This window comes from Rattus norvegicus, chromosome 14 (assembly GCF_036323735.1).
Source record: "Rattus norvegicus strain BN/NHsdMcwi chromosome 14, GRCr8, whole genome shotgun sequence".
Lineage (NCBI taxonomy): Eukaryota > Metazoa > Chordata > Mammalia > Rodentia > Muridae > Rattus > Rattus norvegicus.
In genome coordinates this window covers 7,890,171-7,917,356 of record NC_086032.1, presented here as the reverse complement: position 1 = coordinate 7,917,356, position 27,186 = coordinate 7,890,171, and the positions used below count along the sequence as shown (strand labels likewise).

Here is a 27,186-nt window from a genome sequence, read left to right as displayed (position 1 = left end):
CCGAATGGCCTCCTTCGAGAATGGCTACTGGTCATCCTTTAGAACAACCAAGGTGGCTGGCTAGCTGGCCTTCACACACAGACTCTGAACATGCTAAGAAAGCCGGGCAATCAGCAGGAAGAAACGAAAGCGAGAGTACAAGCTACACTGGAACAGAAGCAGAGGGACGGACACCTATAACATCCTGACTCTCGCAGCCCAGCCGCACTTCCCGTGCTGGAGTCCTGTAGTATTTGGCACTAAGATAACAGTTTTCAAAGTAACTCTGCAAAGCCAGCTGTGGAGTAATCCCTGCACACTGGAGGGTCACAAGTTCGAAACCTACAGGGACTACCAAGTGAAATCCTGTCTCGTACACGGCACTGTCCACAGAGAAGGGTAAACGTGGGCACCTGTCTGCCTACACAGTAAAATAACGCACTAAATAGCAAAAATACGACCAGGTCCGGCAATGCTGGAGATTCAGTTTCAAGTCAGGACGTTCTCTCCCCAGATAGAATTTAACCCCAGAGTCAGAGCAGACATGAAACACTTTACTCCAAACACTTTCCTACCAGGAATCTGTAATTGTTCTCACAGACAGAATAAGATGTTTGAAACCCAAGTTTAACACAATAACCTTCCATAGGCCATTAATGGTCATCTTCAGATACTAAATTCAAACCCATACACGGTCAAAACGCTCTATACCCTTTTAGAGTCAAAAAAGGGAAAAGTGACATGTTTCCCTGGGATTCCCACACAGTTGCTGGGGAGCCCCTCGCCTCCCCACAGAAAATTAGAATAACAATAATGGAGTGTATTTATTAGAAAGAACAAAGGAAGAAAGAAACAGTAAGTGCTACCTGCTAAGAATACTTTTTATTACCATTAGCTACTATTGAGATAAAGTGGGCGGACCTCAACTATAAATACGACATTATCAATCTACATTCTTTGAACAGGCCACTCTTCGGCAGGTGCAAGACACGAAAAACACTGAAAGGCATCATCCAAGAAACAGAGACAAAGATAAATCCACATGAGAATGTGCTCCCTGGTTTCTAGGCAAACTAAGTGTGTGGGAAGACCCCACAGCCAGGCACACACAGTGCATTCTTTTGTCCCTTAATCCTCAATATGTATGTGTGTGTGTATGTGTGTGTGTGCGCACGCGTGTATATATGTATGTATGTGTGTGTATGTGTGTGTATGTATGTATGTGTATCTCTGTGTGGGTATGTATATGTATGTGTCTCTGTGTGTATGTGTATATGTGTATGTATATGTGTGTACATGTGTGTCTGTGTAGCTATGTGTATATGTGTACATATGTGTGTATATGTGTATGCATTGCATGTACGTATGTGTGTACATGTGTGTATATCTACTTGTGTATGTACAAGTGTGTACATGTTTGTGTATGTGTGTACATGTGTGTATATGTGTATGCATGTGCATATGTGTGTACTCATGCGTACATGTGCGTGTATGTGTGTGTGTGCATGCATGAGTGTGTATTTGAGAGAGAGACACCATGCATATGGAAGACAGAGGACAGCCCTAGGGATAGCGCCTGCACTCTGTCTGGTCTGAGACAGTCTCTTTATTATGTGCTACTACATACCCCAGACCATAGCTCCCAGGAAGTCTCCTCTCCCCACCTCCCAATCTGTCACTGAAGACACTCGCTGTCTTGTCTGGCTGAGACTTGCCTTCCCCTCAGCCTGCCATGAACCATTCTTTCAAGTGAGATTGCTTGCTTTCTAGAAAACGTTTAGTAGCTTTCCCTCAAAGATATGTAAACACGCACATGCCTGGCAAAACACAAGACTTGCTTATCTGCTGATTAATGGACAAGGTAAGGTGTGCTTTTTAACTAAGCCAAATCTTAACTCTGCTCTTTAAATTTTAACTTTTAAATCAAAACTGTGGCAGAGGTAAATAGTTCTAACTGTGAGGTATTTGGTTTCTTTTAAAGATTAATTTACTTGTTATATGTAGCTGTCTTCAGACACACCAGAAGAAGGCATCGGATCCCATTACAGATGGTTGTGAGCCACCATGTGGTTGCTGGGAATTGAACTCAGGACCTCAGGAAGAGTAGTCAGTGCTCTTAACCACTGAGCCCTCTCTCCAGTCCACCTGTGAGGTTCTTAAAGACCTTTCTTGAACTAGGAAATGAGACAGCCTTAATTTGATATTAAAAAATATTAGGTAGGTGTGTATATATATACACACAGCCAGATGTGTGTGTGTGTGTGTATGTATATATATATATATGTTATATAGAAGGTAAGTCATATATACATACACATACACACACACACACACACATCTGGCTGTTCACCCCACCTGCCTTCATATAAACCTCCGTGCATTCACAGGATCTTGAACCTGGACTTTTGAAGTATGAGTCTAGGCCAGTTTTGTTTTGTTGTTTTGTTTTGTTTTGTTCAATGCATGCAAAGCCCAGCTCCCGAAGAGCTCACGTTCCACAGACTTCCCACTGCCTATCTCTCTTCTGTGTCATTTGTACCGCATGAGGACTCGTTTGTGTTTGTTCTTTTCTTCCTGACAGGATATCCCTGATAGTCCAGGCTGACCTCACAGTCCAACTGTGGCCTCCAGGTGTTGGGGTTACAAGTGCCCACGCACTCCTAAAAAAAAAAGCAGGCTTCCTTTTTATTATATAAAGGGAAAAAGAGTGTTTGGGCACATGTCTGATGCCTGACCAAATTAGGTCAAAGTGTTTGGGTAGGGGCGACTTCCTCCTCTGAATTCCTCCCTTCTCTTTACTTACCCACAGATACATTTTTTTTTTCAAAGATTAGCTCCCTCAGGAGGTCCCTAAGCAGCCACAGATATCTCCCAACCATATTAATACATTCCAGTGGTCTTAGTGGAGATCCTGGTGAAATAGTCCACAAGGGGATAAAAAAGTGTGGTACATCTACATAGTGGAATACTATTCAGCTGTTAAAAACAAAGATTCTTGAATTCTGCAGAAAGTATCATCCTGAGTGAGGTACCCAGAGCCAGAAAGACACATAGTATGGACTCACTTGTGAGTGGACACTGGCCATAAAGTAAAGGATAGCCGTGCTACACCCCACAGACACAGAAAGACACATATGGTCTGGACTCGTGTATGAGTGGACACTGGCCATAAAGTAAAGGATAGCCGTGCTACACTCCAAAGACCCAAAGAAACTGGGTAATAAGGAGGGCCCAAGGGAGCGTTCAAGAATCTCACTGGGAGGAGAAACTAAAGAGTCAGGAGGGGTGGATGGAGAGAGGGACCCGGGCAGGAAAGGGGATGAGGAGGGGAACAGGGCTGGGGATCAGGTGTTGTGGGGGTGAGAGGGCTGGGGGTGAGAAGGGAAATGGGGGCAGGGCATGGGGTGGTATCCCTGGTGACTAGCTAGAGGCTCGGAGCAGGAGGATTGAGGGAACCTATGGGGGTGACCCTAGCTGAGATTCCTACCAGAGAAAGATAGAAGACTACCACAGGGACTCACTCACAAGAGCATGGGCTACCAACCAGAGCGCGTGGAGGACCAAGACCTAGGCCTTCGACACATTTGTAGCAATTGTGCAGCTTGGTCTTCACGTGGGTCTCTAACAAGTGGAGCAGGGGCTGTCTCGCTCTCTGTTCCCTGCCACTGGATCCCCTCCCCCTACCCATGGTTGGGCCTCAGTGGGAGAGGATGTGCTTAGTCCTGCTGGGATGAGATGCTCCAGGGGAGGGTGGTACCCAAAAGGGGCTCCTCCTCCTCTGAGAAGGGAAAGGGATAGTGGGAAGGAATTTGTAAGGGTGGGCCTGGGAAAAGGGGTGGGGGCTGAGATTGGGATATAAAATGAATAAACAAACAAAAAGCAGTGGGGGGTGGGGGGCACGGCTGGCATCCTTGGCCAGGCCACGAGGAGAAGTGCATCCCTGTGTCTCTTCTGCTCCATTTCCCAGGTCAAGCAAAGCTCTCTCACCGACTGTGCCAGGCTGCCTGTGAGCGACCATGGCACCAGACACTTTGTTCTGTTAACAACCAAGAACAAAGCCACGTCCAATGCAAAATGAGAAGAGCTCAGGAAACCCGCCCCAAACAGACAGTTGACAGCAACCAGGCCATGAGCTAAATAGTTTGGGTTCCCACTCATACCACCAGGGACACTCCACGGGGGTTGATTTTCATTGACTAGTGGAGGTCAACGGACACATTGCTCTCCAAGTCAGTGCTCTATCTGTGGAGAGTACAATGGATTTAAAATTCAGCTCAGCGAGATGGTGTGCGAACGAGGCATTACTTAAAGCCTACAGGAACGGGAAAGACTACACAAAGTTCCACAGCAAGAGATAAAGGTCTGACGAAGATTATCGATATTCCTGAGCCTTAAATTACTTACTTACTTAGTGGCATTAGTTTATCTACAGTGAAGAAGACCAGACTCAAGGCCTTAACCATGCCGGACGGGTGCTCTACCAACAATGGAGGCTCATCTAGACCTCCTGGGTCCTAAGTTTTAACCATCGTTTCTTAAAATTAAGGAAAACCGAATTATAACTTTAAATTCTAAAGCATTAGCCACGCGATTTTATTTCACCACTGTCTTTTCTGATGACAGAAACTTCTTACACCCCCCCCCCCCCCAGCACTTTGAGTTTCACAGTCAGTATGTGTATTCGCAAATTCGCCTGGGATTTTCTGAGTTCCTTCCCTGAACTTTTCAAGACTCCTCAGTTGGTGCTGGGAATTGAATGTCAACATGTGCTGCTCCAGTGAGCTTTCGGGGCCTGTCTGCTGAGGGGCACTGGCCGACTACTGTAACCACACGTCAGGAGGAAGAAGTCAGGTGATTTTAGATTTTAAATGTGGCTCTCCTAAGCCTGCCTGGGGCTGCGTGAGGAATGCTGGACCCTGGCAAGTGTAGGTTGGTACCTGGTAGAAAAGCCTGCCAGGGGAGTCTACACTAAGACACAGTGACTAAGTGTGCTTCTGTCCAAAGGATGGGCTAAAGACGGCAAGGTGCCGGAGACAGCAAAAGACAGTGTGTGCAGCAGACGGTGAAAGGTGAGCACAGCTGTGTGCAGAGGACAGGGAAACACCTGTGTGTGCAGCAGACAGGCCCTCTGCTGAGAGCTCTGTCCTTAGGCCTCTGTGTTTAGTCGTGTTAGTCGTCTGTGTTAGTCAGCTGTGTTTCTGGCCATGGACGTGTGTCTGGAGCACCCCCAAAAGCCTGACACCCTGCCCTTTGTGGTTAAGCTAATTTCAGTTGAGGGATTTTTGACCAGCAGAGAACTACCATGACCAGAAAGGCACCATCTCTTAAGTAAAAACCATTACCAAAGGGCTGAAAGTCATGAAAAAGTAAAAGCCCACAGTTAGTGGAACACCAGTCAAGGCAGTCGCTGAGTCCTGGGACTCACAGGTACATTACAATGCCATTTTCCACTCAACCCGGTCACTCTCAGTGGGAGCAGCGTAGCTGATTACAGAGGCTGCGCTTTGACGTAACTACAGATGGTCCCCGCACCCTGCTGCTGACTTCGCTGCGGCTCAAACAGTACCCGTCTCCTACAAACCTCGCTTTTGATTTTGAATTTTGATCTTTCCCAGGGGCCAGGGATGGTGTAATATTCTCTGATGATGGACAGAGGCAGAGAGCCTCAGCTCCCAGTCAGCAAGTCAGGAGGGTGAGTGACAGGTCAGGCAACTGGGTGTTTGAAGCTCTGCAGTGGGCAGGTCCTGTTGCTAGGCTACGAAGCCCCTCAAGGTCAGTGCACTAACAGTCAGCTATAATTTAGTTTTCTGATGTGTTAGTCCATCAGAACTCAATGGCAGTTTCCAGGAAAGAGATAAAGGAAATGTTTCTAACACCTAATTTTGTCATTTACAGGTAGGTACCCACAACAAAAATACTGATTTAAAGGCACACTTGTCGCCGAAGATGGTGAATCCCAAGATACCTAGTTTGGATGAGAATATTAACTGTCGTGGTGGGAAAATGGCTTTCCCTAGTTGACCCGGCTCGCAGGGATGAAGCGGGATTGAAACCTGGTTCTTCTGAATCCCAGCTCGGTAGACATGCTGTGTCTCAAGGATTCCATCCCTCTGTCCTTTCTGAGGCCCTACAACTGACCTGACGCTGTGTGCTGGGCTGGCATGAATCTGCGAAGACAGGAGTGACAGGCACGTTCTTCCTGAAGCAGATGTCGGGAAGTGTCACACCTGTGAGAGACAAAGGGCGAGATTTAGCTCGTGTTCAGCATACCAGCTCACCCAGCACCCTCTCTGCTCCCTTAGCACCTCAGAATACGCCACTTCAGGGAGATAAGCAGCTTTTAAAACAATCTGTGATAGGGCTGGAGAGACGGCTCAGTGGTTAAGAGCACTGACTGCTCTTCCAGAGGTCCTGAGTTCAAATCCCAGCAACCACATGGTGGCTCACAACCATCTGTAATGGGATCTGATGCCCTCTTCTGGTGTGTCTGAAGACAGCTACAGTGTATTCACATACATAAAATAAATAAATCTTAAAAAAAAACAAAAAAGAAAAAAAAAAGGGGTTGGGGATTTAGCTCAGTGGTAGAGCGCTTGCCTAGGAAGCGCAAGGCCCTGGGTTCGGTCCCCAGCTCCGAAAAAAAGAACAAAAAAAAAAAAAAAAAACACCAGTGAAAAGGGGGCCAGCAAGATGGCTGAGCAGGTAAAGGTGCTTTGCCACCAAACCTGACAACCATAACCTTTGTCTGAACCCTAGAACCTATGAAGGAAAGAACTGATACTTGCAAGCCCTCCTCTGACCTCCACAAGGTTGCCAAAGGCATGTGTGCACGCATGTACAGTGAATATATAAAATGTAAAAAGAAGCTTTTAAAAAAGAAATATAGCTGATGTGCTTTAAAAAAAAAAAATCCACAAAAAGTAGGTCAATTCAAGTATTCACTCCAAATCACCCAGTTTGGCTTTTTTCGCTGGTGAAAAAGTTGAGACCTGGAGAAGTTACGTAAGACACTGTGCTGGCACCATGGTCAGGGTCGGGGCAGACCTAACCCTAGCTCCACCCCTTGGGGGCATAACACAGAGCACACTGTCTCCTCTCCCCTTTGGGGAGGATAAAAGGCCAAAGAACCAAAGAGTATTTCCGCAGGTGCGATTGTCAGGCATCGGAAGGTAAACCAAATAGAGAGCTGATTGGATGTGCGCAGATTTAAAACCAGGAAATCCCCATCCTCCCTCGCCGGTCACACTCTGGCCACATCACACAGACTACCTGAGGACCTCTCTGATTTGTGAGCCCATATTTCAGTAGGAGAGCCCTAGCATACGGATATGGAGTTTAGGCCTGGGGCAACACCAACTCTGCTCTAGAAACTTTCCACGGTTTTAAATTACTTCCCTGGTCTCGTCTCCCGTCTGCAGGAATGAGTAGCCTGCACTAATTCCAAACCTCCTAACACCATTCTTACTCTTGACCAGTATTCTGTGCCTCCAGAAGCATCGTCATGGTTACCAAACATTCTGCTTTTCTGCATACTACTAGACTGGATCAAAAACCTTGTTAAACCCTTTGACCATAATACAGCAATTCAAACAGAAATCAGTTAACTACCATGTAAACACCTATTCAAGGATAATCTAGTTGTGACGAGTACCTCACTCCTTCGCTGGTGTTTTTTATTGTTGCTAGGATTTTTATTTGTGTTTATTTGTTGAGATAAGGTCTTGTGCAACCCAGTCTAGCCTGTTCTAAGTGTTGGAATTACAGGCATATACCATTACGCCAACCAAGTTTGGCTGCTGCTTACTTCATTAGAAGGCAAAGTTAGAAAGAAAGGCACCTTGTCCCTAACGTGATGACCTGGATACAACCCTAGGACCCATATGGTGGAAGAAGACAGCCAACTCTGGCAAGCTGTCCTGACTTCGGAAGCATGTGCGGTGGTTTGAATACGCTCAGCCCATGGGAGTGGCACTGTTAGGAGGTGTGGCCTTGTTGGAGGAAGTGTGTCACTGTGGGGCTGGGCTTTGAGGTCTCCTAGTGCTCAAGCTCCGCCCAGTGAAGAAGAATCAGTTTCCTCCTGGCTGCTTTCAGATCAAGATGTAGAACTCTTAGCTCCTCCAGCACCACGTCTGTCTGTACGCTGCCATGCTTCCTACCACGATGACAATGGACCCAACCTCTGAAACTGTAAGCCAGCCACAATTACGTTTGTATAAGAGTTGCCTTGGTCATGGTGTCTCTTCACAGCAAGGAAACATGAACTCGGACAGTATGCCATAGCACAGAGGCAGCCCTCCCCCAGACACAGGCTCACATAATAAACATTCCTTTTTAAAATACTGTATCGCATCTTCCACAAGTCTCAGCTGTACGCTGTATCAGAAGTAGACAAGCACGTACCAGCTTACTGAGGGAGAAGCCTTTAAACGGAGCAACTTAATAGCAGTATAAGGAGTTCAAATGCCAGTAGGGGAGAAACGAGAAGTGATGAACATGTGTCCTAAATTCTGTCCTCAGAGTATGGCTTAATAATCAGGTCTTATGCACAGAGGCTGGGCTTGAACTCCCTCTACAGATGATCCCGGTGTCCACCTCTGAAGGGCGAGGATTATAGGAGTGAGCCCTCACAGTTCATTCACAGAATGCTGGGGATTCCACAAACAAATCCACAGAAACGATATCACATGGCCCTTGTCTTACAGGACTTAACAGTTTCATTCAGTATTTCGTTCCCAACACCCAGAAATGCTAGGCAACTACTAAGAGAACGACGGCCCAGCCTTAATTATATTTGCTACCTACAACGATTATTTGTAAATATTTAGTTCAACCCAAAGGAAAGCAATAGCAGGAAAATCACCGGGCTCAAGTCTCTCAATCCTACCAGATGAAAACTGAATGGACATGTTTTCCTTAATTCTTCAGCGTGCATTTCAGGAGAATTATGACATGTGGAACAGGAGACAAGCTCCAGAACTTTCCCAGCATATACATGTAAAATAGCAAAACAAAAATGTGACGTTTTTAACCAAGGAGATAGTCACTACACCGGGGTCCATTTACAGAGCACAGGGCCATTCTACAGTGAGACCCAGTGAACCACGTCCACTGGCAACAGCAGCCTGGGAGGTGGAGGCTGAGTATTCAAGAATTCAAGGCCTTCCTCAGCTACCCAGCAAACTGGAAGCTAGCCTGGTCTACATGCTCACACAACAAACAAAATGCAGAACACCTAGGTAACCGACCCAACTCAAGGATGTAAGTCAGTGACATCAAACAGACCTTGTCGGGGTTGGGGATTTAGCTCAGTGGTTAGAGCACTTGCCTAGGAAGCGCAAGGCCCTGGGTTCGGTCCCCAGGTCCGAAAAAAAAAAAGAACCAAAAAAAAAAAAAAAAAACCAGACCTTGTCTTACAAGACTCAATACTTTCATTCAATATTACATTTCCAAGACTCGTCCATACAATTTTCATGATGACACCAAATGCACTCCCCACAATGTGCTCAGCAGTTACGCTCTATAACCATCCCTATTTAGCCACACCCATTCACTTCCTTACTTGGAGGATATAAAATGGATTAGACTGGCATCTTCTTGCTCATTAATGATGGTGCACATTTGACTATATTTTTGGTGAATTCATGCTTTCCCTTTGGTGAAAGGCCTATCCCTATCTTTTTTTTAAAATTCTTATTTTATGTATATGAGTACACTGTCTTAGACACACCAGAAGAGGGCATCGGATCCCATTACAGATGGTTGTGAGCCACCATGTGGTTGCTGGGAATTGAACTCAGGACCTCCGGAAGAGCAGTCAGTGCTCTTAACTGCTGAGCCACCTCTCCAGCCCGGCCTTTCCCTATCTTTTGCTCACTCTCTTCCTGAATGGTTGTTCTTCTCTTACACATGCTTTGGGTGCAGATTATCTGGTTTGGCCAGTTCTCAGTGGCCAGGCCCAAGCAGATAGCAGATAAGTAGAAGTAGAGGCAGCCGGAAGCCAGGCAACTGGAGACAGCAAGCTAGAGCGCCAACCTCAGTCCATCCTGATGAGCAGCGTGCAATCTACAGACACTGTGGGACGCAGACATAAAATACTACCCAGCTGATGGAGCCTTCTAAGCTTTGATTTCAGTGTAGGCTCAGCCAAAAGAAACGCTTAGGAAATGATGCAGGTACGTTCCAACCACAGTGCACAACCCAACTGCAAGGTGCCAAGTTCTAAACAGGCCACAAGTTAGACAGTATTTCAACTCTGACCCTTATAAACATACATATATTTATTTCATGCTTTGCCTGCTTCCACTTTAGGATAAATCTGGTATGATATCAAAGGTTGAGTATTTTTTTTTAAATGCACAAATGCTCATACATAAAAATCTGAATTTCCAAACTAAATCATGTAAGTTAGAAGCAGTCGCCTGAAGTCCAGACTTAGCTACACCTTTGTCTCACGGAACCCCGTGTCACTAAACACAAGGGTTCACCCAGCAAAGTCTAAGAGGCTAAAAAACAATCAAACTCTTCAGTTTGTAGATCAGTGGGGATGATACTGTTTCTCAGTCTTTAGCAATTTTCAGGGGTCTCTGGGTTTAAACAAAGTGGAGCATCAAATAATAACAAAATGCCCATTTTCTTGAAAGAAACTTTTAATAAGCAGTTTTATAACCTCTCATGGCCCTTGTGGGACACCTGCCAGATCATATAATGAAAAGCACACAGGGGACAAACGACAGAGCCACACGAAATCTGTGCCGTCCACATGCTCACCTGATCCCACAGACCATCCGACCTGGGCAGGGGCTGACAGCACCCACCTCCCACTGCGTCCGCTCAGGACACAGGTGGTCTAACCTCTGCCACTGCAGGCGTCAGCCTCCTGCTGAGGAGGAGCAGTGCTGTTAAATCCCTTGTCTGTCTCCTCTCAAGACAGGTCCTCAGTTACCAGACAATACACAAGCCTTTCCCATCACCTACACCGTGAACTCTGAAGGCCGGCAGACCCCATCCCTCTTGAGCTATGGGCAGCACCTGGCATGTCTGCCGCACTCTGGCGTGCTTCCCTTCCCTGCTGCTCACACTCTCGGTTTGCCTCCCCATCTCCTCCTTGACTGATTCCCCCTCTTCCCAACCTCAGGAGTTCTGGTTCCGGTCCCTTCCCCGTACTCCATCAGCAAACGCTGCTACTGACTGTTCCCAAAGTAAACCCCGAGTCTGCTACTTCCCTCAGTACCTGGGCACCTCGACGTCTGCGCCATCCTCCCTCTCGAGTTTCTACCAGCTTAGGAGCTGACCAACCAATGTCTACACGACTATTCCAGTCCCTTCTCGTCAACGTAGTGAGGGTGATCAGACCACACAGCCTACACCATACAACGTGAGAAACACCCCTATCTCACCCTCTCGTTGCCTCACGGTAGGAACCGGCGCAGTCACGGAAGACCCAATATGACATCCGCTGAGCTCCCAACACCACTTCCCACAACTTGCTCACACTTCCTGCAAACTGAGCACATCACGCCACATGGCCATTCCACTTGCTGTTCTGTCTAGAGGCGTCTTTATGAGACATTTTTTCACAGCCTTTCCCTCCTATCTCTAAGTCACTGCTGAAATGCCTCCTGGGTATTCCTCCTGAGTCAGCTCTGGCTTTCCCTAGATCCCTCCTCTGATATTTCTCCAACGTTACCAGCTGATTTCTCCCGGCTCTTCCAAACTTTTCCTTTCCCCAACACACATAAAAAACTAAACCCCATGAAAGCAGAAACTTTGTTTTGTGTGATGTTACACCGTCAATGCCTGGCAAAGGGGAGAGGGTAACAGCGAGAGGTAATTAATAAGCAAGTTCATCAAGCAAGTTCATCGCTATTAGGGGAGTAAAGAGCTATAAACTCATGGCACTTTTTAAATACAAGTTGACCATTCTAAAATGTCTTTAAAATATGACACAATGACAATCCTGACGACAGCCGTTGCCGTAGCAGGTGTCACCTCGGTCACACTGGTAAAACCCACCCCCACACTGAGGCTGCACAGCCCACAGAATGGCTTGGTTTCCACTAACCACTGCCACATTTAACAAGGGTAGCTCACAACACCGAAACAGAGGGAAATATTGTAAAAAATGCTCCTTCCGAATCCCAGCTCCAGACAAAGAAACGAGGTCTTTGTAAATGAGAAAGGTCTGAAATAAAGGCCGGATTGTCTTTAATGTTTCAGATATTTTGCTTGGAAATAATTTCCAACTTTACAGGGGCTGTTGGAGGACACAAAAGGCAGAATCACACCCAGGTTCAGCTATTATCAGCAACCCCCTTTAATCTGTGTTTATCTGTTCTTAGCCACCTCCAACCTGCCCGGGATGAATCCCGCGGGCCATGCGCATCACAGCCCTTGGCTTCCTCACTAGACCGTGCTGTTCTTTAGAGGTAGGTACTTTGCTCTATAGACAAACCACAGCCATCAACTCCAGCTGATTGAAGTCATTATAAAACCTTTATCTATTTCTTGGTCTGTGTGGTCAAATTCCTCAAGTGATCCAATACTGTCCCCTACGGCTCTCATCCAGTGTAAGGTCGCATGTCATACTGCTGGTTCATTCTGCCCTCCCAGCCTTTCACGGGAATAAGGCTCACTCTGCAGCCTTGGTCATGTACAGAGCTTACTTATTCCTAAAACTCAGCCCCTCCCCATCTGCTCCTTCTTAAAAAGTGCAACATTTCTGATTTAGGATTTGCATGACCCTTGCTCCCAGTCTGAGGTCAGGTCACTTCGGGCACAGATGAGGATGTGTCCCTTTGGGGTGTCGTAAATGCAGTCACACGGTGACCATCAGTTCCATATTGTTGCTGTGCATTCCTTGCTACAAATCCCACAGTCTGTGGGTGCCATGGTTTGAATAGGTATGGCCCACATAGATTCAAGTATTTGAATGCATGGCCCACAGGGAGTGGCACTACTAGGAGGTGTGGCCTTGTTGGAGGAGGTGAGGCTTTGTTAGAGGAAGTGTTTCGTTGTGGGGGTGGGCTTTGAGGTCTGCTATACTCAAGCCATGCCCAGTGTGGCACTCGGTCTCCTTTGCTGCCTGCAGATCAAGATGTAGACCTCTCGGCTCCTCCAGCTCCATGTCTGCCTGGATGTTGTCAAGCTTCTCAACGGACTGATCCTCTGAAACTGGAAGCCAGGCCCAACTCATTGTTTTCATGGTGTCTGGTCACAGTAGTTAAAAACCAAACTAAGACGGTAGGGAAATGCTTTAAGAGCATGGGAATCCATGCCCCTGGTCGGTGTCCCCCTGCCTTTGTTTACATCCTTGAGGCCACTAATCATCACCAGACATGCTACTTGGCTACAAAGTGACAGTGACAGCCCAGCTCTTAAACTTGAGTCCTACTTCAGCAAGAGCCGACCCCCACTCATTTGCTTATTATTCAGTTTATTATGATATGGATTAATATATATATATAGATATATATATATACTGGTTTTTAAAACACAAAAGATAAACCAGTGTCTTCAACTATAATTCATCCCCCAAAAATTTATATTTGCCTCCTCCTATCCCATATTATACATCTCTCCTTTCTCAAGGAGACCTTTGTTCCAACAACTTCAAAAGTCAAAACTCAATCCTCAAGATACCTAACAATGTCCCTAAAGTATTTTGTCCACATGAGTGCAAATACTAAACACACTAGAAAGAGTTCAGGACTTTTGTTCCTCCGCCTCCGTTCAAGCTGAGGGGTAAATGCTTCAGCAGTGCTAATAAGTAACTTAGATTACTAATTGAAAATGTAACCTGGTTCGCTTGTTTTTGACAATTCGGGATTTTCCCAACTCCCATTCTCATCTTAAATATTAAAAGTAGCAGGCTTGAAAAAGTATATAAAAAGGTGTAACTTTCAAGTGCCACTCCCTTCCCTAAACCTTTGACCACAACACCTCTCTTTATCCCTTCTCTTGATAAATTCAAGCAGACGTGTGTACACTTTTGTTTCCCTTCTACTCACAAATGACAGCATCGCCATCCAGGCTGAAGATCTCTACAAATCTTACACAGCAGCAATGCCATGACAACAAAGCTAGACAGTAAGAGAAGGGATGACTGGAAACAACGCCCCGTGCATTCGCACATCAAGAACTTTCAACAAAATATTAGCGAGCCAAAACTCACACGCATATCTGAAGGTATTAACCGTGAAGGAAAAACAAAGTCTCCAGCCTCAAGCAATGAAAGCAGAAACCCAGCACACAGTAGAATTATGCAGCCCGGGATACAGAGTGAGACCTGGTTTCCCAAAAATAAAAATAAAAAAATAAACGAAAGACAAAAACAGCCATACAAATTACTCGGTGGCTCACGGGTCTGACTGTTAATCTGGTGTGTCTCTGACACTCCTAACTCCACGGCCATGGGACGTCCTCCGAGGAAAGCTGCAGACATCAAGTGTAAGAGCTGCTCCTTACAGTGGGCAGCAGAGCTGGAGAACTTGGCTGCCTACGGGACCCAGGTGATCACAGGGTCAAACCCGGTCACCAGGTATGGAGCAGGACTGTTTGGTATTGAGCAAGTTTGCTCGCTATCTGCCCATTACATCATTTTGAAATGGGAATGTTTACTGTGTGCATTAAATGCATGTCCCCTGTTCGTTTTTAATAGAGACTCACGATTATGAGATCAGCCTGAATGTTAGAAGAGACTTTTGAACAGTACTGGCACTGACAAAGACTGAGGGCTATGGAGTCCTAAAACTGAGGACTAAGAGAATTTTATATCGAGATAAAAGGGAAACATTGGTGGCCAGGGTGTAATGTTGTGATAGAAAGCACCAAGCTGACAAGGTAGAGCTATGGTGGCCGTCTTCACTGCTATCTTGGCTGGATTTAGAATCACCATGATTCTAAATCATGGTGTGCCCATGGGGGTGTTTCCAGGAAGGTTTAATTGAGCTGGGGAGACTCACCCTCAATGTGGGAGGCACCATACAGAGCTGGGTTCCAGACTAAATAAAAAAGGGGAAAGGAGAAAGGCAGCACTGGAATTCATCTCTGTCAACCAACTACAGATGCAGGGTGGCCAGCTTTCTCATGTTCCTGGTACCCTGCCTATGACCACCAAAATTAATGTCTACTCTTTAAAAAGCACTTATATAATTAAGGAGCTATAAACTGGGAGAAAACATTTGTGAAATGTGAAAAACTGGTATTCGACATATATAACAAAACATCAACTCAATTTAAAAGAAAGCTAGCAAACAAGCATAGGTTTGGTGTGTAAGTACACAGTAACTGTTGTGTGCACATAGGCACAGAGGTCAATAGCGGGTGCCTTTGTCAGTTGTCTGTCTGTCTGTCTTGTGTCATCTATCTAGCTATCTTGTGGCAGGTCTCCCATAGAACCTGGAGCTCACTGATGAAGGTAGACCAGTTGGCCAACCTGGCCTTGGGATCCTACTACCTTTGTCTACCTAATACTGGGATCGTTGCCCCTAGCACTTTTTGCTAAGGACCCAACGTGACAGACCAACTCCTAGATACTTAACCAATGAAACCATCTTCAATTCTGAAAGGGATAAAATGCCACCATACACAGAGAAGAGAAAGGAAGCACATGCATGAACTGGCTGCCTTCTCTGACTATTAAGGGAAATCTGCCTCTGTACCCTGGGTCTGGGAAGACCAAGAAGCCTCTGGGGACTGAAAAACCGAGCTGGCCTGCTTAGGGACATGGCCCTCATAAGCCAAAACCGTAGCAGAGAGCAAGTTATCGAGTCTGGAGTGAACTGGTTTGGGATTTGTCAAGACAGACATTTTGAGGGCTTCAGCCACCATGTACATCCCTACTGGTCCCAGAGTGCAGCAAGGACCTCTGATCTTTCTCTAAATACATTTTTTTCCATCACACAGGAAAAACAGTTGCCATATGCAATGCCAAGAAACAAGGACATTGGCATTGCCTGCTAACTGCCCAGTCTGTGCTACCCCGACTCTGACTCTTGCTGGGCCACGTCAGCTTGCACCTGGGTTTCCTTCCACAGGAAAAGCTGCCCAAGCCGACTGCTTAGCCCCTGGTTAGTGATCTGGTGCACACTGCTGAGGCAGGAGCACTACCAGGAGTCCCAGGCCAGCCTGGGCTAAACCTCGAAACCTTGTTTCAAATAACCATGAATCAAACAAACAAAAGAGATAAGCTGGCAGGGCTATGTCTCTTTGTAAGTATAAGCAGCAACAGAACAAAAAAATGGGGTTACCAAGGAGACATTCTAACCACTGCTAGGAAGGGCAATTTTGATTTCTGCTTCTTTGGGGATGGCCCTCAGTGCACAAAGAACGAACCCCAGGCTCTTGGCCAGGTATCCTATCTCTACTCTCACAGGGCCAATCCTGACCTGAACAGGGCTGATCCAACTCAATCTTTCCAGCAGAGCAACGTTCATGTCAGGAGCCTGGGGAAAGGTTATGTCTAAAAACTATCGCCATCACCCACCCTCTTACCCCCTCAGTGTAGAAACACACGCCAGTAATCAACACCTGGAGGCTGAGGCAGGAAAGCAGTAACTCCAAATCCAGTCTGGGCCACAGACTCCGTCTCAACAATGACCAAGGAACTCCTACTAATAACACCCAGAACAGGTCTTGCTCCTGAATTCCCATGTGGTCCCTCTCTCCACCAAGTGCAACTAAAAGTCTGCTCTGCGGGACCCCAGAAGCTCACTCACACTCACCATGGAGTGGCCTCACAACCATGCTTCCTGTCACTCCACATGCGAGTTCGCCTCCAGAGCTGCGACATCAGGGCCAGAGGCCCCAAGTGCTTTCTCACATCCTCCTAGAAATTCTGCAAGGAAGCACATCCACCACAGAGCTTACTTCTGTCTGTGAGCACCAGTTCCCGGTTGAAGGCAGCACTGGAAAAAGTCAGCACTCTCGGAGGTCTCGTGATGCCAACAGAGCAGAAGGGTGGTCACTGATTAACTCCGGAGCTAATCTTACCCGGAAAAGGCACCTAACAGAAAAGAATGGCAACCTGGACAGACATCCCGCTGCTTCTCCTCTGCTCCTGAGGTGGGTGGCTAGGATTTCTAAACTGTTACACTGTTGCCGTCTGCTCCTGCTTCACTATCTTAACCCTGTTCAACAGCTAAGTTAGTAGAAGCAGACTTCTGGGGTTTGTTTGTCTGGTTTTGTAGTTGTTTGTTTGTTTGTTTTGTTTTGTTTTAGAGGTCTCTACTCTGGTCCCTGTCTCAACCATTCCAAAGACCAGGACGCATTACCAGCCCCAAACCCAAAGAGTGGTTGTAAACCATAACCCGCAGCCCAGGGTATACAGAGAGCTAGCTAGCCGCCACCTGTACAGACACTCCATGTGTGTCTTCACCTGAATCCCAGAGCTGCACTATTCTCAGCCGCTTTGCCGCTGCCATGGCTACCAAGGAGGCCCCTTAGCACCTGTACTTGGCTAGACTGGCTGTAACTCGTGTCACTCAGTCTAGCCCATCCAGTGTAACACCAACCGTCTAGCCAGCTCTGAAACAGCTCTGAGACTTACCACCGTGCTCTGGCCAAGAACAAATACTACAAAGCTTTCACAAAAGGCAACAAGAAGTAAACACCAAAAATTTAGAAATACAACTAGATAAACAGAAAGGAAAAGGAAACATTGTGTGAAACTGAAATTCTGCTTGATTAAAACAAAAGCAAAACAATGCAGGAAGAGTGGCTGGATGTTTCCAGACCAAGTTTTACTCATTTTTCAATCACCAGACTACAGACTGTAAATACAGAGAAAAAAAAGTGGTGTGGTGTGTATGTGTGTGGGAGGTGGGGGGTGGGTGGGGGGTATAAAAGTATCAAGATGACCATCTGATTCCCAAGTTTCAGCAGAAGTCACGATATAGAACAGACAAGGTAAACAAGAACGATAAGATGGTGTACATTTGTGGTCACAGAAACCAATGTCGCTGCATCAATGCTGACTTCTTTTTTTTCCAGCATGGTGGCTCACTCCTTTTGTCCCGGCACTCTGGAGGCAGAGGTGGGGCCTCTGGGAGTTTGAGATCAGCCTGGTCTACATAGAAAATTCCTTCCAGGCCAGTTAAAGCTACATAGTGAGACCCCGTCTCAAAATAAAATAAAGCATGAATGAATGACTAAAACTCATTAGACTTATAAGCCCACGATGGCCTTCCAATGGAATTCCTACCATTTTTACCATAATTCTATTTGGTCACGAGGACAGTCCTGCTGGAGTTGCTCTGGTCACTGGCTTTCTTTACAAGCAAGATACCATCTAAAGAACAAACAAGAAATGAGGTCCTCTACGGTATAAAGCACTAAACACCAAGTAGCCAAGATTCAGAGAGGAAAGTACGTGTGTTTGCCAGAGGCCCCAGGAGACCAGAGCTGTGGGACAAGTGTAACAGGCTGAATCTGGAATTCCAAACACGGGTGAGACCGGAAGCCAAGGGCACTCGGGAGCGGAGGCTGCTGTGCTGCTAATTCTTCCTAATCTAAACCAGCTGACAGGCCGAGCGTGCTGTGCACAGAGGAACAGCATCAGACCCACTTCACAGTTTCCGCCTATCAAGTGGACACAATAGAAATGTGCTTGAGGCAAAGGATCCGGGTGGTAGCAAAGGTGTGTCACACACTCATCCTGCCACCAGGGAGGACCCTGTACTCACACGGGTCCCTATGGCTCCACTGGGCAACGCCCCTCACACACACTTGCTCTGTTCACACTCACCCTCTTATGGAGCAACTCTCTTTCACTTAATTCTATACTCCCCTGTTTTCCTGTGGAAAGCAGATGAAGTCCAGAGGGAACATGTAGTGTTTGACAGAGCCTGGCTGTGTCCAGGACCCCAGTGCCTTCCCAGGTCAAGTTGAGGGAAAGGCCTTCCCCATGACTGACTGAGTGCAAACTCTGACAAATGTCAGTGTGTGTAGAGAGCTTCAACCTCAGCTTCCTCTTCCCTGCTGTTTACAGCCTGAGACTGGTCCCCTGTGGAGGCCTCCCACAGGGAAACCAAGGCAGGAACAGAGGCAGAGACCCTTCTGTAGAGGCCAGCTGCTTACTCGCCTGTTCTTAGCTTGCTCAACCCAGTCTCTCACTTGACTCAGGACCACCTGCTCTGAGGTGACATCACCTTTGGTTGGCTGGGCCTTTCACATCTAACATTTATCAAAAATCTGTCCCCTAGACTTGTCCACAGGCCAACCTAACAGAGGCAGTTCCTCAGTTGAGGGTACAGCTTCCCAGGAGATTCCAATCTGTGCCAAGTTGATGGAAACCAACCATCAGGAGGAGAAAATATTATAAAAAAAAAAGGGGGGGGTTATAAGCAGCCATCAACTCACCTAAGAGACCACGTGGGAGAAATACCCAAGTTGCAATTAGATGCAGAGGTGCAAACAACGTTTCCACTACAACCGTGCTTTTACTTAAAGGAGAGCTTCTCAGTCCTGTGACTCAGAATATGCAACATAACAAGTAATGTCTGGCTAAGCCGGTTACCTACCAGACTATCAAGAAGAGAGGCTCCAATGCAAAGCTCCTTTCTCTAACAATCATCAGTAATGACAATAAGATGATAATAATAATATAATAATAATAATAATAATAATAATAATAATAATAATAATAATAATGGAAATATTCCTTATGGGACTTTCCTCCTGTGGGTCAAGCCTTAGGGTTGATCCCCAACAGAGGGAAGAGAAAATTAGTCAAGATGAGGAAAAAGTCAAAATATATGAAAATCCACATAGAGGAAGTCAAGCTCTTTCTTTAAAGAGATGCACAACTTGCCTCCAAGCCGCTGAATTCCCAGCAAGTGGACCCACTACCCTGTCACAAGCACACACGTCCACACCAGTGACCGCAAGGCTTGAAGTGCTCTGAGCAGTGGCCATGTCTTCCCCAGCTTCCCCGTCCCCTTCGGAGAGGCTCTAGCACACCTAGGCCAACCCGGCACGGTTATGTAACCCAGCACTAGCTGGGCGGCACAGAGATTATTTACTCCCGTGAGTCAGACGTTAATCTGGGTGTCGGTGAAGAAGGGGGTGGGGAGCGCAGTGGATATAGTGAGACAATTCCCATTAACATCTGTTGCACAACTAAGTCCAAAAATGTCTACCCTTCATAGGTTGGGAGGATAGACTTCAGCTGCACTAGGTACCCTGAGTTGCCTCTCCCTTCCCTGCCAAGGGTATTCTTTTTCCTCATTTAAAGAAGGAGTGAAGCATTCACATTTTGATCATCCATCTTGAGTTTCGTTTGTTCTAGGCATCTAGGGTAATTCAAGCATTTGGGCTAATAGCCACTTATCAAGGAGTGCATACCATGTATGTCTTTCTGTGATTGGGTTAGCTCACTCAGGATGATATTTTCCAGTTCCAACCATTTGCCTACGAATTTCATAAACTCGTTGTTTTTGATAGCTGAGTAATATTCCATTGTGTAGATGTACCACATTTTCTGTATCCATTCCTCTGTTGAAGGGCATCTGGGTTCTTTCCATTTTCTGGCTATTATAAATAAGGCTGCGATGAACATAGTGGAGCACATGTCTCTTTTATATGTTGAGGCATCTTTTGGGTATATGCCCAAGAGAGGTATAGCTGGATCCTCAGGCAGTTCAATGTCCAATTTTCTGAGGAACCTCCAGACTGATTTCCAGAACGGTTTTACCAGTCTGCAATCCCACCAACAATGGAGGAGTGTTCCTCTTTCTCCACATCCTCGCCAGCATCTGCTGTCACTTGAGTTTTTGATCTTAGCCATTCTCACTGGTGTGAGGTGAAATCTCAGGGTTGTTTTGATTTGCATTTCCCTTATGACTAAAGATGTTGAACATTTCTTTAGGTGTTTCTCAGCCATTTGGCATTCCTCAGCTGTGAATTCTTTGTTTAGCTCTGAACCCCATTTTTAATAGGGTTATTTGTCTCCGTGCGGTCTAACTTCTTGAGTTCTTTGTATATTTTGGATATAAGGATTGGTAAAGATCTTTTCCCAATCTGTTGGTTGCCGTTTTGTCCTAACCACAGTGTCCTTTGCCTTACAGAAGCTTTGCAGTTTTATGAGATCCCATTTGTCGATTCTTGATCTTAGAGCATAAGCCATTGGTGTTTTGTTCAGGAAATTTTTTCCAGTGCCCATGTGTTCCAGATGCTTCCCTAGTTTTTCTTCTATTAGTTTGAGTGTGTCTAGTTTGATGTGGAGGTCCTTGATCCACTTGGACTTAAGCTTGGTACACGTAATTCTAATACCGACTGTTAGTAGGAGTGTGTGTGTGTGTGTGTGTGTGTGTGTGTGTGTGTGTACATAAGGGTGCTTTCATTCATATGCAAATGTGTGGAGAACAAAGGTGGGGGTACAGTGTTTTCTTCTATAATTCTTTACCTTATTTTTTGAACTTTTTATTGATTATTTCCGAATTTCAGATTATGTACCCCAATCTCACTCATCTCCTTGTCCTTTTATATCTGCGCTATAGCCTTGCAATTACCCCCCCCCCCAGGAAAGGAAATAGGATAGAATTTTAGCAGACCAACCCATTACACAGGAGGCATTGGCCCTCCCTTGTCTCCTGTCACTTGCCACTCACCCAACTGTCCTTTCTTTTTCCCCCTGAGACATTTAAGCTGACCATTAAGCAATCCTACATCCCATAATACTCCCAAATTCTTTCAGTGCTAATCTTAAAAAAAAAAAAGGGAGAGATGCAAAGAGATACTTCAAACACTAGAACTTCCCAAATTAAAAGGGGCTGGAGAGATGGCTCAGCGGTTAAAAGCACTGACTGCTCTGCCCAAGGTCCTGAGTTCTATTCCCAGCAGCCACATGGTGGCTCACAACCATCTGTAACGGGATCCAATGAGTGAGTTACAATGTACTCATACATGAAATGACTAGATAAGTCTTTTTTAAAAGGGGAAAACAAACAAACCCAGCAATATCAGTTTTCATTTTGACCAAATATATGTCACCTAATTTATTCTTCAGTTAACATATTAAATGAAATTCTCAAAGCACATCTACCCTTTATACAATACACTATGCTACCTTCAAGGTATAAACTGAAACTATGTATCTATAGGTTCTGGTTCCATGGATTCAACCACTCCCGGGTGGGAAACATGTAAGGGAGGGTGGGGATAGGGCTCAGCACACTGTTTAGAGGCAGAAGGTCTCCCTGGACTGGGAGACCTGGGATTCAATACCTGACTGACAAAATACAAAATGTGTCTACACTGATCACGTAGAAACTTTTGTCTTCTTGTAACTCTCTCCTAAATACTACAGGACAAGACATGTTTACTTAGTGTTTCTATGGTACTGGATGTTTTACTTTAGGTATGTTATATAATCTACAGCTGTGCATATGTGAAATGCAAATACTATACCATTTTATAAAGAACTGGAACACAGTTGGATTTTTATATCTACCAGGTCTGGGAGCTAACCCTCAACAGATCCCGAGGGAAGACACTAGGCAGCCATCATGAAATAGTGTAGACAGATTCTCCTTAAGAAACTAAAACCAGTGGGCTAGAGAGTTGGCTCAGTGGTTAAGAGCACTGGCTGCCCTTCCAGAGGTCCTGAGTTCAAATCCCAGCAACTACATGGTGGCTCACAACCATCTGTAATGGGATCTGATGCCCTCTTCTGGTGTGTCTGAAGACAGCTACAGTGTACTCACATACATAAAATAAATAAATCTTTAAAAAGAAAGAAAGAACAGAACAGAACAGAACAGAACAGAACAGAACAGAACCAGGACTGCAGCTACAGGGCCAGCTCACCAGTTAAGAGCACTTCCTGCCCTTGCAGAGAACCTGAGTTCAGCCCGTACTGGGCAGCTCACAACCATGTGTAACTCCAGCTCCAGGTCAGCTCCCTCATCTGGCTTTCCACAGGCACACACATAAATGACACACACCCACAAAGACACACACAGAAACAAACACACACGTGCATAAAGTAATGATAATATTTTAAAAGAAATTAAAATCAGAATTATTTGTGACCCAAAGATCCCTCTGAAATATAAAGAACTGAGATACCTAACAGAGGAACCTATAGATTCACTGTGATGTGACCAGACATGAATGACCTCGCAACTGTTTCTACAAACAAACAATCTAGGTGTCTCTGCTGATGCCTGAGTAGACTTAAAACAACAAATATGACACCAGTCGACCCAAGCTAACTACCTTCCTATCTACACATAAACAATTCAGCCCTGAAAGAGGAGACCTTGTCATCTGTCACAACACAGGTAAAGCTAACGGGCATGGTTCTATGTAAACTAATCAGATACAGAGGGTCAGGAATAATGAAGGACTCCATCTGCACGTGGAGTTTCAGTGATGGTTACAACATGGAGGGGTGGTGGAAACAGGAAGGTGCAGGCCAAAGGATTCGAGGGACAGAACAGAATGAAGAAGTCTAGGGTTCTAATGAAAACATAAAGATGACAATACATTATACTGCAAAGGGAGAGCGGCTAAGGGAACAGACTGCGGTTCTCTTTTATTCATAAAATTGAAAACAAAGGACCCAGGGATGCACGGCTCCATTGGTAAAGTGCCTGCCACCCAAGCACTGAAACCCTGGTCCATCTCCAGGAGCCATGAGGTAAGGATGTGGAGTCTGGGGCTCGCTGGGCAGCAGTCTAGTGGAGAGCTCCAGGGCAGTGGGAGAGCTTGTCTCAAAAATAAGGGAGAGCCACTGAGGAAGACACTCGATGTTGACTTCAGGCCTCTGCATAAACTCCCATACATGTGCACATGGATTTGCACGCACAGACACACCCACACACAGTACCGGGGTACACAAAGTTTTTGGCTAAGCATATGACTTCGTTTCTATTCATTAAGTTATACGATACCCACCCTAAGACTCTTCTGACTCAAAGAGTAAGGCCAACTAACCTTTAATTTCTTTTTTTTTTTTTAAGATTTATTTATTCAATGTATGTGAGTACACTGTAGCTGTCTTCAGACACACCAGAAGAGGGCATCAGATCCCATTACCCTTGGTTGGGAGCCACCGTGTGGTTGCTGGGATTTGAACTCAGGAGCAGCAGTCACTGCTCTTAACCACTGAGCCACCTCTCCAGCCCCCAAACTTTAATTTCTATAATCTTGGTATAAAGTAAGCCTTACCGGTTTTGCCAAGGAGACTCTCTCACTCCCCTGTCACCCAAACCAAGTATCACTTCAGGGTTCTCACAATCACATCACTCAGCGTAACCTCTCAACTCGGTAAGTACCCACAGACCTCTGTACATAGCAGGCAACTACTCATTCTCTAATCTGTGCTCTAAAACTATAGCTGCATAAGTGCGTCCTGACATCACCAGTGATACATTTAGCAAGAATCACAGAATTTAATATTAAGGGTCACAGTATCATTTGGGTCCCAAGCAGCTAGGATAACTCCTTTTGCTTTTAATTTGGTCAGTATATGTTACACAAATAAAACCACAGAATCCAAAGTTACTAGGCGGTCTATGCACAACAATTACTCCAAATATAAATGAAAGAGCTTGTTTTTATTTTGCTGTTGATGCCAGGCACAGTGAAGATGGAGAAGCCTGCATATCCCAGCATTCATACGGCGGAAGCGGGAAGATTTTTAGATCAAGGCCAGTTTGTGCTACAGAGGGACAGGGTCTTCTAAAACAAGCATGGCCTCTGGCACACAAGTCACCTAGCCCTGTATTCTATAAGCAGTTATCATACGGTAAGAACATACAATTAAGAGTCAGAGATACTGAGACGCTACTCAAAATCTGATGGTAAGTTTACCTAGGGATTTCTAAGAGGAACGGAAAAGAGACAAGGAAGACACGCCCCCAACAGTGATGCTGCACATTTCCCAAGAGTAACAATCAACCTTTCTTATTTTACTTTATTTCAATTTTGAAACAGGGTCTCATGAAGCCCTGGCTGGCCTTGAACTAGCTAATGTAGCAGAGAATGATCTTGAATGTCTGAACCTCAACCTTCCCCAGGCTGGGATTAGAGGCAGGCATGTTAACACTGTGCCCCATTTTATTCAGTGCTTGTGGGGACAGGGTGCTATAACTCACAGCTTTGTGTGTGCCACCTAAGGATTCCACCAAGTGCGCTAAATCCCAAGCCCTTAGCAGTGTTCATAAGGCTTACATAATTCTATGATGATTATTATTACGTACATATTACTCAAATGTATAATGAAAACCAACTTCATGCCTTGCCATGTTTAAAGTACAACATTGTGCTGACTGGACACTGTCTGTGATGGTGGTGTTTATTGCTTCATCTAAGTGTGATACAAACACCCTCCCTTCCCCACAACAGCTCCTCTAAACTGAGCATGCCCAACAGTAATTAACCCAGACTGATGACTGAACATATCTCACTCTGCCTTCTTTTACATGTTAGGGATGAAAGTACCCAGTAAGCCAATTCAGTACTTATTAAAAGAGGAAGTTGTTAAAAAAGGAGAATTATGGAGAAAATGCCATGTAATTAAATTTTTACATGACTATTGGCCATGGCTTTGACAGATTTACCAAGCTGAAAATAGCCAGCTATTAGCCCAGTTAACTATCAGCAGGAAATGGAGGAAAGAAGCCCCTTTCCTGGGCTGCCTAGTAGAGGAGACACGGGACAAAGGCATCCACATTCCTGCACCTGCCAACATTGTTCCAAGTGAAGAGGTCAGATGCTCTTAGTAATAGGATGTAAGTCACTCAAGCAGCTGGCACGTGGCTGTTAGCTGGGTGATGGAACGAGAGTCTCTCTCTCTCTCTCTCTCTCTCTCTCTCTCTCTCTCTCTGACTTCTGTGCACTTATAAACACTTCAAAACAATCGGTAAGGTAATAAACGGTTTTAATATTCAGTGAAATTAAAACAGGCAAAGTGTCCAAACTTGTGCTTAAAATATACTAAGTAATTTCCACAGTTTGAGAAGACAGAGTGGCAGAAATTCTTGTAAAAATGCTGAGTCCCTTGCAAAATTAGAACACTTCCCATATCGCAGCTCATGTGTGATTTGTCTACTCGGGGACTTTGGTCAGAGCAGGTTTAAAAGCAGCAGGTAACACAAAATCCTTAAGCTCAACTCTCTAACAAACCCAATAAGGGCCAAGTTTTAGATTCTTCTTTTCCAATGCAGATGGTAGGCCTCCTCAGAGTCCACACTGGCTGAAGAACAGCGGGAAACAGGCCCATAGGAACCTCCCGTCTGAGATGAAATATCAACTACACCAAGAAGAAACTGCATACAGGAAGAGGAAGCTGGGCTGTGCTGGTACTGACCATGTACGATTCATTATGTGTTGACATACCAATGATGTGTCAGAAACTACCTTGTCACATGATCTCCACTCCACTAAGTACCAAAGGCTTAAGAAACCAAGCAAACTGAGGCTATGGGGAGGAGCTCAGCTGTCAGTACTAAGAAGAGGATCTGGAATGAAAAGGGCTGGCGAGGAGGTTAGACAGGCTAGACGACCTGCACACAGCAGAGAGAGGAGCCTTACCTCTGAGCTTTAATTCGGATCTTTCACAGTAGTAACAAAGGCCTCAGAGCATCGGTTCTCAACCTGTGTGTGGGTCTCAACCCCTTAGGGTTCGAAGGACTCTTTCACAGGGGTTACCTAAGACCTTCAGAAAATACAGATGTTTACATTACAATCCATACAGTAGGCAAAATTAACAGTGAAACGACTCTATGGTTTAGGGGGGGGTCACCACAACTTGAGGAACTGTACTACACAGGGTTGCAGCATCAGGAAGGCTGAGAGACACTCTAAAGGGACAAGACCATACATAGAAGGGTCGGGCCGCTAAGATACCTCTGTAAACGCTCATCTAGTGGGAAGTGGCAAGAACCACTCTTTAAGTCTACAGTGCCTTCCCACAGACCAGCTCGCTGACTTACAGCTTCTAAGCCCAGCTTCCAATCTCACCCAATGCCGGACTGAAGTCCCACTGAAGCCAGCTCTCCCTGGGCCGGGAACCAGGTGACGCCCCACCCTTGCTGCAGTAGGTAGGGCAGCACTGCTCTGTTGTGGACCGTCAAGAAGAATGATGCGGAAATGACGAGGGGCCTTAACACCAGGTAAAACCACAGGGCACACTCAGGTAAAACCACAGGGCACACTCAAACACACTAATACACAAAGGGAAGCAAAGTTAAAAAGTTTAACTAG

General features: G+C 45.7%; 1 protein-coding gene across 4 annotated transcripts in view; it reads right to left on the bottom strand.

Moving 5' to 3' along the window:
- Wdfy3 (WD repeat and FYVE domain containing 3) overlaps positions 1–27,186 on the bottom strand; it is a 241,057-nt gene that overhangs the window by 197,646 nt on the left and 16,225 nt on the right. For 2 of the 4 annotated variants that reach the window (XM_039091828.2, NM_001170551.3), the window contains 1 exon segment: positions 6,118–6,206. The exons of 1 other annotated variant lie outside the window; for it this stretch is intronic. The gene's annotated coding sequence lies outside the window, so the exon portion shown is untranslated. 4 annotated transcript variants of the gene reach the window in all.